The sequence below is a fragment of the Nycticebus coucang genome, chromosome X (genome assembly GCF_027406575.1).
Source record: "Nycticebus coucang isolate mNycCou1 chromosome X, mNycCou1.pri, whole genome shotgun sequence".
Taxonomy (NCBI): domain Eukaryota; kingdom Metazoa; phylum Chordata; class Mammalia; order Primates; family Lorisidae; genus Nycticebus; species Nycticebus coucang.
The window spans coordinates 167,074,184-167,085,569 of NC_069804.1; the positions used below are offsets into that span (position 1 = coordinate 167,074,184).

General features: G+C 39.5%; 1 non-coding gene across 1 annotated transcript; it reads left to right on the forward strand.

Moving 5' to 3' along the window:
- The first annotated feature begins 551 nt into the window (after positions 1-551).
- Positions 552-663, forward strand: LOC128578771 (U6 spliceosomal RNA). The gene has a single exon (XR_008377901.1). It is a non-coding gene; the product is annotated as a U6 spliceosomal RNA (small nuclear RNA).
- The last annotated feature ends 10,723 nt before the right edge of the window (positions 664-11,386 follow it).

Consider the following 11,386-nt stretch of genomic DNA (forward strand, 5'->3'; position numbering starts at 1 on the left):
TAAAATGGAATTTTACCAGTGTATGTATATTGGTAGTTGTTGACACCCTATAAAATGGTTTCCTGCAGTAACACGTTAGCACAAGAGCACATAAAAAAAATGGCAAAGGCTTCGAAAGTGTTGGAAAAAACTTAATTATTCATAAATTCCACCTCAAAACTCTCTCTCTTTCTTTCCCACACACACACTCACTCTCACACAGACACTCTATTGTTTGAACATATTCGTATGCTTTTATCATTTTGTGTTGTATAATGGGGAGAAAGATGCTAGCATTGCTTCTAGAATCGTATCAAACAGCATAAGAAATCAAGAAGTCATGGAAACAGAATGTGTGGTTCTATGTAACTATAAATAGCAATTGAATTTTGAAAAGCCAAACAACAAAAACCAACCAGAATTTTCTTGTGAATTGTCTCACAGCTACATTAATTTGTTGACTTGTAATTTATTTGTTAGTTTTATATATATATAAGGAGAGATAGAACTGTCTTTTTCTATATATCTATATAATTATATACAATCTACATGTCATTTAAAAATAAGCCTCAGTGCTCACTTCGGCAGCACATATACTAAGGTTGAGACGAACGATACAGAGAAGATTTAGCGTGGCTCCTGTGCAAAGATGACATGCAAATTTGTGAAGTATTCCATATTTAAATAAATAAATAAAAATAAAAATAGGCCTCAATAGGTTTTCCCTTAATTCTGAGATTTTATTTTGCTATACATCTTGTACATTTTTACACATCAACAGTTTCTTTTTTTTTCTTTTTTTTTTTTACATCAACAGTTTCTTAACAGTAAAGCTCTTTTACATTTATTAGCTTGCTGTGTCCTCCTAATACATTTATGAAACAGGCAAGCCTCCAGTTCCATATAAGGAAATTGAGGCTCTGAACGATTAAGTGACCTATCCAAAATCATGTAGCCACCAGGTGTTGGAATCTGGACAGTGATCACCACCTCTGCCTCTGGAAGAAACACTCTTTCCACTCTACCACGTGGGTGTGTGTATCTGTCTCTGTCCTGTTAGTAAGCGGGACTCTTCCCCTGGTCATTCAAACCTATTCTGTGGAAGGGACATATGCCTTACCTCTCCCATGGACTTTTCTGATCACTCTCAGATAATTAAATGTTCTCTTTTCACGTTGGTTTACAAAATTCATTCCATTTTCAGTAAAGAGTCTAGTTCCACTTATGGGTTGAAACCCTATCCTCATTTAAAGCTAAAGCTTCTACATTCCCTCAACAAAGATCCCCAGTGGGAAAGGAGGGATGGGGGTCACTCTATTCTCAAGTTAAATACCTTGTGCTTTTATTCCTCTCCTCCCCTGTCCAATCATAGTTTCTGACTTCCTCCATGGGCAAAGCAGGGACAGAGAAGAGAAGTAAAGGGGAAGAAAGGACCCTGCTGCTGTGATAATCTAGCATCCGTGCTCTTTGATTTTTGCAGGTGGCTGTTACTCTCTGGGCTGCTTAATGTGTTCCTCCTTTATCACCTCAATTTTGCAAGGAATTAATAATCAAAAGCCAATTTCTAAAACCTCTCTAGTCTTTGGGGTCTCAGCTGCAGCTGAGAGAAAACTAGTGTCATTGTTACATCCTGTTACATACAACCGATTTGTGTATTCGTTCATAATATGGCTAAAGATAAGTTTGGCCGTCAAACAGACCTAACTATCTGTCACGCATTACCTGTGTGACCTTGGGAAAGCTTTCCTACTCTCTCTAAATTAATCTGTAAAATGGATAGTACAACACTTTACAGAAATTTAAAGATTAAGTGGGATAATAAATATTAATTGCCTGGCATAAAATAAGCATTCCATGATCAGTGATACTAGTAGCAGTGTTAGTTCTTTAGGCAAATCTGACCTTAATAAACATATCAAGGTAGATAATGTTGGCTTTTAGCATGTCCATCACCCTCTCCTGCCTCCTGCTTTCCTGAAGCCTACAGGATTCTTCTCACTTTCTTACCATACTTGAAATCCTTCACTAGGTTATACAACCCAAGCCTGCCAGCCCTGCAAAAGTCTTCTTCTTACCTTCTTTCCCAGTAAGGTTTAAATGGGATCATACACTTAAGATGAGCACCCAGCATCTGGCGTTGGTAAGTGCTCAAGAAATGGGAGGTGTAGGGCAGCACCTGTGGCTCAGTCGGTAAGGCGCCGGCTCCATATACCGAGGGTGGCGGGTTCAAATCCAGCCCCGGCCAAACTGCAACTAAAAAATAGCCCGGCGTTGTGGCGGGTGCCTGTAGTCCCAGCAGCTTGGGAGGCTGAGGCAAGAGAATCACTTAAGCCTAGGAGTTGGAGGTTGCTGTGAGCTGTGTGAGGCCATGGCACTCTACCGCGGGCCATAAAGTGAAACTCTGTCTCTACAAAAAAAAAAAAAAGAAGAAGAAATGGGAGGTGCTATTATTATTGTTTGAGTTATTGTTAGGATTGTCCCATGTCCTCACTTTTTGAAAAATACTCCTCTTACCCACATCTCAACTACTTCATTCTCAACAAACCAAACTCACCAAAAGTGACCACATACAGATACTTTCTACTTTAATGAGTTCTGGAGATTCTTCTAAGTGATACTGTAGATTGGTTTGATTAAGAATGCAGGTTCTTAAATCAAAATAGCTTGACTTCAAGTCACAACTCTGTTCTTTACTAGCTGTGTGACCTTGAATAAGTCATTCAACTTCTTTGAATTTCAATTTTCTTATCTCTAAATGTGGAAAATAATAGTGTGTACCTTGCAGGCTTATTGAGAGGATTAAATGAGATAATGTACATAAAGCCCTTGGCATAAGTCTCAGAGCATAGTAAATGCTCAGTGAATGTTGCCTATTGTTGCTTCTATTATTATTGATGCAACCATCATTTACCATCTACTTACCATGAGGTCCTTGTTGTTCTAGTGTTAAGAATAGAAAGATAAAAAGCAAAGCCTTAAGTAATATATAAGAGATAGTCATGAGAAGCCAGGACAAGGCAGGGGGGCAGATGGCGAACAGATCTTCCAAAGAAAAGGAAAGTGACAGCAATATCTATTAAGTGGCCATGGAGAGTTGATGGACCTGAAAAATATTTGGTATGGCTTGAGTGTATTGGAGGCATTAGAGGAGAGGTAGTAGATTAATCTGGAGAGATATGAGCAAATTAGAAAGGAGCCAGACCATGACGAACTTCATATAATGGGCTAAAGATTCTAAACTTAACCTTGAAGACCTTAGGTAACAGTGGCATTATCAGAGTCACCCTTTCGAAAGAGCATTTGGGATGAAGATGAGGGATATGGGGTTGCTACAGCAGACTAGCAGCAGCTGGGAATGAGAGCATGAACTCATGTAGTGATAAGGAGGATTAGAGGAATCCAAACCATGCAAGGAAGAAAAAATGGACAATGGCTGACTGATTGAATTGAGAGGGGGAAGTTAGGGAGAGGAGTGCATCCAACATGGAGCCTGGGTTTCAGGCTTGTGCAGCTGAAAGCATCTGGTGCTATTCCTTTAGATAAGGAGCACTGGAAGAGGAGAATTGATGAAAAGACCATGAGCATGGTTTCAGACATGTAGCATTTGCAATACAAGTGGGACATCAATGTGGGTATATCCTATAAACAATCTTGAATATTCATCCCTATTTGAATCTAGGGATGAAGTCTGGCTGGGTGATTGAGATGGGTGGTCACTGGCATACAGATGATAGGTAGTTAAAGCAATGGTCTTTGATGAGTCCCATGAAGTGTGGATGGAGAAGGAAAGGATAAAAAACATCAAGACCCTGGGAAGATACAGATATGGCTGTAATTTAGGGGGTACTTGCAGTATGTCAGGAACTGTGCTAAGCTCTTTATGCAGATCATCTTATTTCCAAGCATACCCTAGGATAGATAATCTTACTATGTCAATTTCAAGCTTAAGGACACTAATGACCAGAAGGTTTAAGGTTTAGTTTGCTCAACAGAGTTGAGTTGGCCATATGTCTCTGTTGCAAAAGGACATGTGATTAACTCTGACACTTTCCTGCCTCCCCTAGGAAACCAAGGTTGAAGAGAGTTTCTAGAAGGAGAAATTAGCCAGATTCAAATGCTCCAGAAACCAAGTAAAGACAAAAAAAATATGTGTCCTTTAGACTTGCCAGGAGCCAGACTACCACTGGCTAATGAGCAATGGGAGATGAGGAAGTAAGAAAATACTTTCAAGGGTAGGTGACTCCATCAGGACCTTGTCTATGAAGAGGAGGAGAGGGATTGCGAAGGGGGCCACAGAATCATGAGAGAAAGTGTTTTATTTTGTTTTGTTTGCTTGCTTTTAAGATGATTGAGGCTGAAGTACATTGGAATGCTAAATTGAGAGGAATTTGAAGAGATAAAGCTTGAAGATAGAAGTAAGAGGTGGGATAACTGGTGACCCAAGGTCCCAGGAAAGTCAGGGTGAGTGATGCCCAGAGCATGATACTGGCTCCACAGGGGACAAGGGTCACCACTTCCTTTGAGATTGGTGGGGAGGAAAAGCTGTAAAAGAATTTAGGACAAAATTGCAGAAATGGAGGGAAATCCTACCCAATGGTCTGTTTTCTCTGTGATAGGCTATCCATGCCTTCAGATCCACACTCCTCCCTTTCCAGTCCTGCTCTGCAAGTAGGAGGCTGACCTGTATGGAGCCTCAGGTTGAGTTTGGCTAGTGGGCAGTCCAGGAGGAGGTGGGAGAGAGTGAAGTGAATGAGACCTTGGTATTTATCCCTCTAGTTCCCTCTTTTTGCTTCAGATCAATTCTTTCTCCCTACCAAGGGCCACAGCTCCCCTCAGGCAGCCTTCTCTACACAACTGCCTTTTGAAAGTTCTGATGACTGTTTTCCTAGTCCCTGCAAGCCTTGAAATATAACATTCCCCACTGTTTCTTCCCCAGGGTCTTCCCTATGTCTTGATAGTTTCACCAATCTTTGTCCCCACGTTTGTAAATGGTCCCTCCATTAAACTCATCTTAATTATTGAGTTTGGGCATGTCTTCTGGCTCCTGCTAAGACACAGAGTGATAGAGGAAGGAAAGTTATTTGCTGAGAATAAGGAACATGATATGAAGAGATAGTTTAAGGAGAATAGAGAGGTTTGAAATAGCTTTCATAGGGAAATGAAGAGGGAGCAGACAAGGGATACAGGATTGGCAGTGCTTAGACGAAGTCCCAGCTGAGACCGGAAGTTACCTTTATATAAGGTCAGAGAAAGCCATTGTTTGATTTGACCAATGGTCAGAACCTTGCCAAGGGCCAAATGAGCTCAGAGAATTGTTAAAAAAATAGTTGCAAAGTAGGTAGGCTTAGGAACCTGACTGGAGAGAGAAGTCAGAAAGCTAGCTAGCTGCTGACAGACTGCAGGAAATGGATAATACAATGATTATATTTCTCTCTTACATATACGCAATCAAATCATCATTTGAAAATGGGTTGTTTAAAGAGTTCAAACCTCTTTACATTTCAGTCACCCAGGCAGGGCCCAGGCTAGGATGATACATACAAAGTGCCTAGAGGGCAAAATATAAGGAGGTCTCACAGGTGCCTACACTTAGTGCTACTTTACCCTCAGCCCTGCACACAGGATCCCGATCCCAGAGACAGATATTAACATGATGGCATATTTCCTCCCCATCTCTTCTCATCATTTATTTCACTAAGTTGAGACCTTACTGCTTATACAATTTTGTATCCAGCCTTATTTACTTGACGTGACAATGAAATTGAATCTTCTTTCGAACTGCTTTTATTATGTCTCCTTTCACTGGTAATATGTATTCACTGCAGCAAAGTCAGACAGTACAGATAAGCAAAAAGAACAACAAAAAAAGAATCAGCTGTAATCTCACCATCCAGAGACAATGACTGTCGTCACTTTGCTGCATACTGAGACTGATTCATAATACAAAAAAGCGTTTCTGAGGTAGAAATACACTGCCCGCTTGTGGAAGGCTGTGCAAAGAATGTTTGCAGTTAATCAAATGTAGAGAAGTTGGGAGAAGGGTTTGCGGAAGGATGAGAAGGCACTAGGGCCATAGGGAAAACAAGCACACCCTGCCTAAGGATCCTATCTACATTTTAACACCCCCTCCTCTGCGTCAAAGCATCTGTTCTCCCACCCAAAGTGAAAAAAGCTCAACTGTGGGGAAATCATATTTTAAAAAATGGAAAAGAAAGGAAAATCCTGGGCAGTGCCTGGGGCTCAAAAGAGTAGGGTGCCGGCCCCATATACTGGAGGTGGTGGGTTCAAACCCAACCCTGGCCAAAACCTGCAAAAAAAACATAAAAAAAAAAAAAGAAAATCCTCTTTGTTTGAACCCCTTGTAATAATCATTTAATAGGCATTTTAACAATCTGTGACCTTGTTTGGGGGGAAAACTGTTGTCCTGCAGTCCTCTAAGTGAAAGATATATGTCACATTCCCAGGTGAGAGGCAGGATGTCTGGTTAGGAGTACTCTAAATGGGATTATAATCATTCTTAATTATAGTTGATCACCATCTATAGAAGTATTTTAGACTGTAGCTTTCCATTAGAAAACTTTGATAAATCCTAATGGCTCCTCTATAACCTGGAAGGAAAAAAGCCTCTCCATAATCTGGCCCCAGGCTTGCTTTTCAACATTTTCTCTTTCTCCTAATTCCTTCAAGATCATCATCATTAGCAACCACCATGACTACCACCACCTTCTCCTCTGTACCACCAAGTGTTCCTCTCCACTTGTAGTTATAGCTAAATGAGTTTACTTCCCCTGCCCCAAATTCATCCCTGCTTTCGAGATTCTCTCTCTTGTTCTGCTCAGGTTGCCTGGGAAGTCTTCCCTTCTCCCACTGTCTTTGTTTAACTCTGTCTCTCCAAAGACCTAACCCAATGACAATTCTAGCATGAAGGCTTCCCAGATCTAGCCCGCCAGAAGCAGTTTTGAATGGGATTTTTAGTACTGGTCAGGTTCCTCTTGAAATGAAGAATATAGTTTTGAGTAGAATCAGTAAACATTTTCTTATTAGGAATTTGATATCAAGGTACAGAGGCAAATGGGAAGCTGTAATCAATGAGGTACTATCTGAGACTATTCTGAGAAATGGTGGTGTTTATATGTGCAGCCTAACTAGAGGTTCATGTTGAAATGGGCGCTGGCCGCTAAGGAAGCAAAGATCATATTTCTCCTGGCAGTGAGTAGAATAGGAACAGCTAAATAAAAGATAAAAATTGCAGTCCAAATTTGGGGATCTAAGAAGAGAGAAAATAGAGGGTTACATCCCCTCCCTTCATTAATGGTGGGGTATAATAGGAAGTATATGGGGTTTGGAGGGCAGAAAGCAAACAGCAGGATCTGCACCAGTCTCTAGGATAAGTATTTTATAAGCCCTGTCTCAGTCTCAAAAGCACACCTTGTTGGAATGACTTGTGGCTCTCTTACTCAGTAGCTTTGTTCATTTCAGCAAGCCACTTCATGCCCTCTAAGTCTCAGATTGCTCATCTGAAAACTAGGAAAAACTATTATGGTTCCCCAAAGGGAGGGTTCCTGCTACAATCAAACAAGATTGTGTATGGAAAGGAGCTCTGCCTGCATCTCCTCAGACGTTACTGTTGCTGTCATAGGTCAGGGTACAAGAGAAACAGGACATTTTCTGTCTTTACCTCATTAATTCTTTCAACAAATACTGCTTTGTGTGCCAGGCACTAGCATGGAAAAAATTCCTGTACCAAATGTGGTCTATAAATGCAGGGCCTAGTTGGGACTTGCCATTGCAGGAACCCTGGGGTCTTGGAAAATTCTTCCTGTGTTAGTTAATAACTAGGAAACCAACCTAAGGGAATCTGCTTTCCTCAGGGGACAAAGGGACCCCAGAATAATTCAGGCAAGGGTGCAGGTAACCCAGTAGCCAAGACCAGAGCTGACTGAGATGAGTCTTTGAAAAGTAGGACCACAGAGTCCAAAATTTGATTCGTCCTCCTCCCACTGGGTGAAGGTGGATTATGGACACGCACTTCATGGACATGCTTGTCTGCTTACTTATATGGTGTACACTTTGGTCAGTTTCATATCTATAATCTGTACATCCAGGACACATCTGTACATCCAGGACTGATGTGACTGTTTTTGGGGACGGGCTTGGGTATGAGAAAGATTACAGGTTCAGGGCTATGCTTCACTAAGACAATTGCCTACAAAAGGAGACCTTTAATTCTCAGAGGTGTCAGTGAAAGTAAAAGGAAACATTTGTTGATAAAAGCCAGAACCCAGAATTTACTAGCAAACTGAGTGAGTGGGATGTAGATTTCTGGTAATACCACTAACCCTAGCTAGGCTTAGAACTGTATTTTTAGGTGAGAGAGACTTCCTGGCTCCAGTGTCATGGTCTCTCTCTCTCTCTCCCTCTTTTATTGACATTCAATATAATAACCTATTTAAAAGTGTACATTTGAATAACTGTTGATATATATCATATATATAATATGTGCATGTGTGTGCATGCATATATACAAATTCATGTATAGCGAGATATGCAGGAAGACATCACAAGATAGTGAACACACTATCACCCCCAAATTTCTTAATCCTTCCTCCTGATGCTTATGTTCTCCCTCCCTAATCAGGCAACCACTGCTCTGTTTCTGTCTCTAGAGAGTAATTTGCATGTTATAAAATTTTCTATGTATGGAATCACCCAGTATGTACTCTTTGTTGTCTGGCTTCTTTCATTCAGCGTAATTATTTGCGTTTCATCCACATTGTCTCACATATCAGTACTTCATTTTTCTATAATTTATTCATCCATATGCCATAATTTGTTTATGCATATCCCTTTAGATAGACATTTGAGTTGTTTGCAATTTGTGGCTAAATAAAGCTGCTGTTAACATTCACGTACCAGTCTTTGTCTTTTTTTTTCAATTTCAGATTAATGTAAGGGTACAAACAATGAGGTTACATTATTTGCATTTGTTAGGTAGGGTCCAAGTTGTAGTTGAGCCTTTCACGTAGGAGGTGTGCCGTACACCCTTACATTGTGCCCATAAGTTAGATGAGAGCACACCAATCCCCTTACCCTCCCTCCTTTCTTTTCCCTTCCTCCCATTGGAATGTAGTTGTGTTTTTCTTTCATAGTTGTAGTTGTTCATAGCGTGTGGTTGTTTATCTACTGGTTTCATATTAGTGTTAAGCACATTGGATCCTTGCTTTTCCATTCTTGTGATACTTTACTGAGGAGGATGTTTCCTAAATCAATCTAGGTAAGTATTTACCAGTCTTTGTAGAGACATATGCTTTCTTTTACCTTAGGTAAACATGTAGGAATGGACTTCGTGGTAGGTATGTGTTTAAATTTTTAAGAAACTATCAAGCAGTTTTACAAAGTGGCTGTACCATTTTACATTCCCATCAGCAGGATGAGAGTGTTCCAGTTCCTCTTCATCCCGGCTAACACTTACAATGGTCAGTCTTTTATATTTTAGCCATCTTAATACATGTGTGTTACATTTCACTGTGATTTTAATTTGCATTTTCCCAGTGGTTCCTGACATGGAACATATTTTCATACATGTATCTTCTTTGGTAAGTGTCTGTTGAAATAATTTGTTCATTTTTAATGGATTATTTTGTCATAATATTATGTTTTGAGAGTTAATTATTTATTTTTGATACAAGTCCATTATCAAATACATGCTTGGAAAATATTTATCCAGTCTGTGTTTTACCTTTTTATTTTAATTAATTAATTTATTTATTTCTGTTTCAGGTTCATTGAGGGTACAAAGAATTAGGTTACACTATTTGAATTTGCTAGGTAAAGTCCCTCTTATAATTGTGTCCTACCCACAAGATGTGTGCCCTACATCCTAACATTGTGCCCCTTAAATGGGAGCACCCCCATTCCCTTTCCTACTCCCTTCTTTCTGCTCCCCCAATCCCCAGCCTCCCATCTTGAATTGATTTGAGTTTTTCTCTTATGTGGGTGTGTCTTAGATCATCTGCTGGCTTCATAATAGACTTGAGTACATTGAATTCTTGCTTCTCCATTCTTATGATACTTTACTAACAAGAATGTGTTTCAACTCCAACAAGGTTAATACAAAAGATGTAAAGTCTCCATCTTTTTAATGGCTGAATAGTATTCCATGGTATACATATACCACAGTTTATTAATGCATTCCTGGGTTGGTAGGCATTTAGATTGTTCCGCATTTTAGCAATTGTAAATTGAGTGGCAATAAACACTGTAGTGCAAATGTCCTTATGATAGAATGATTTTTTTTTCCTTCTGGATAGATGCCTAGTAATGGGATTGCAGGATCAAATTGGAGGTTTAATTTGAGTTCTTTGAGGATTCTCCATACTTCCTTCCAAAAAGGTTGTATTAGTTTGCAGTCCCACCAGCAATGTAAAGGTGTTCCCTTCTCTCCACATCCACACCAGCATCTGCAGCTTTGAGACTTTGTGATATGGGCTCTTCTTAATGAGGTTAGGTGATATCTCAGGGTGGTTTTGACTTGCATTTCTCTGAAGATCAGTGATGATGAGCATTTTTTCAAATGTTTGTTAGTCATCCATCTGTCTTCATCAGACAAGGTTCTGTTTGTATCTCTTGCCCAGAGGTAGATGGGTTGTTTACTCTTTTATTGTTCATTAGAGTTCTCTGTAGATTCTAGTTAGCAATCCTTTGTCAGATTCATAACCTGCAAATGTTTTTCCCATTCTGAGGGTTATCTTTTTGCTTAATTTGTTGTGTGCTTAGTTGTGCAGAAGCTTTTTAGCTGAACTAAGTCACATTTGTTCATTTTTCTTGGTGGTGCAATGGCTGCTGAAGTCTTTGTCATAAAATATTTCCCCAGTCCAACATCATCCAGGGTTTTTCACATCCTTTCTTCTAAAATTTTTTTATCATTTTGTGTCTTAAATTTAAATCTTTTATCCATCTTGAATCAATGTTTATAAGTGGTGAAAGATGTGGGTCAAGTTTCAGTCTTTTACATGTGGTTATCCTGGTCTCCCAGCACCATTTGTTGACTAGGAATTCTCAACCTGGTTTATTGTACCCTCAATGAATCCCCAACAATAAAAGAAAAAAAGAAAAGAAAAATGAAAAAAAAAAAAAAAAGAAAGAAAAAGATCATACGGCAACTAGAGACTGGTTTCACCTCTTGGTTTTCTATTATGTTCCATATGTCTATATCTGTATTTTTATGCCAATTGTTTTGATTACTGTGGAATTATAATATAGCCTGAAGTCTGGTAGGGTGATGCCTCTGGTTTTGTTTTTCTTACTAAGAATTACTTTGGCTAGATGGGCTTTTTTTTCTGGTTCCATACAAAATGAAGTGCTATCTTTTTCAGTTCTTCAAACTATGATGTTTGTATTTTAATGA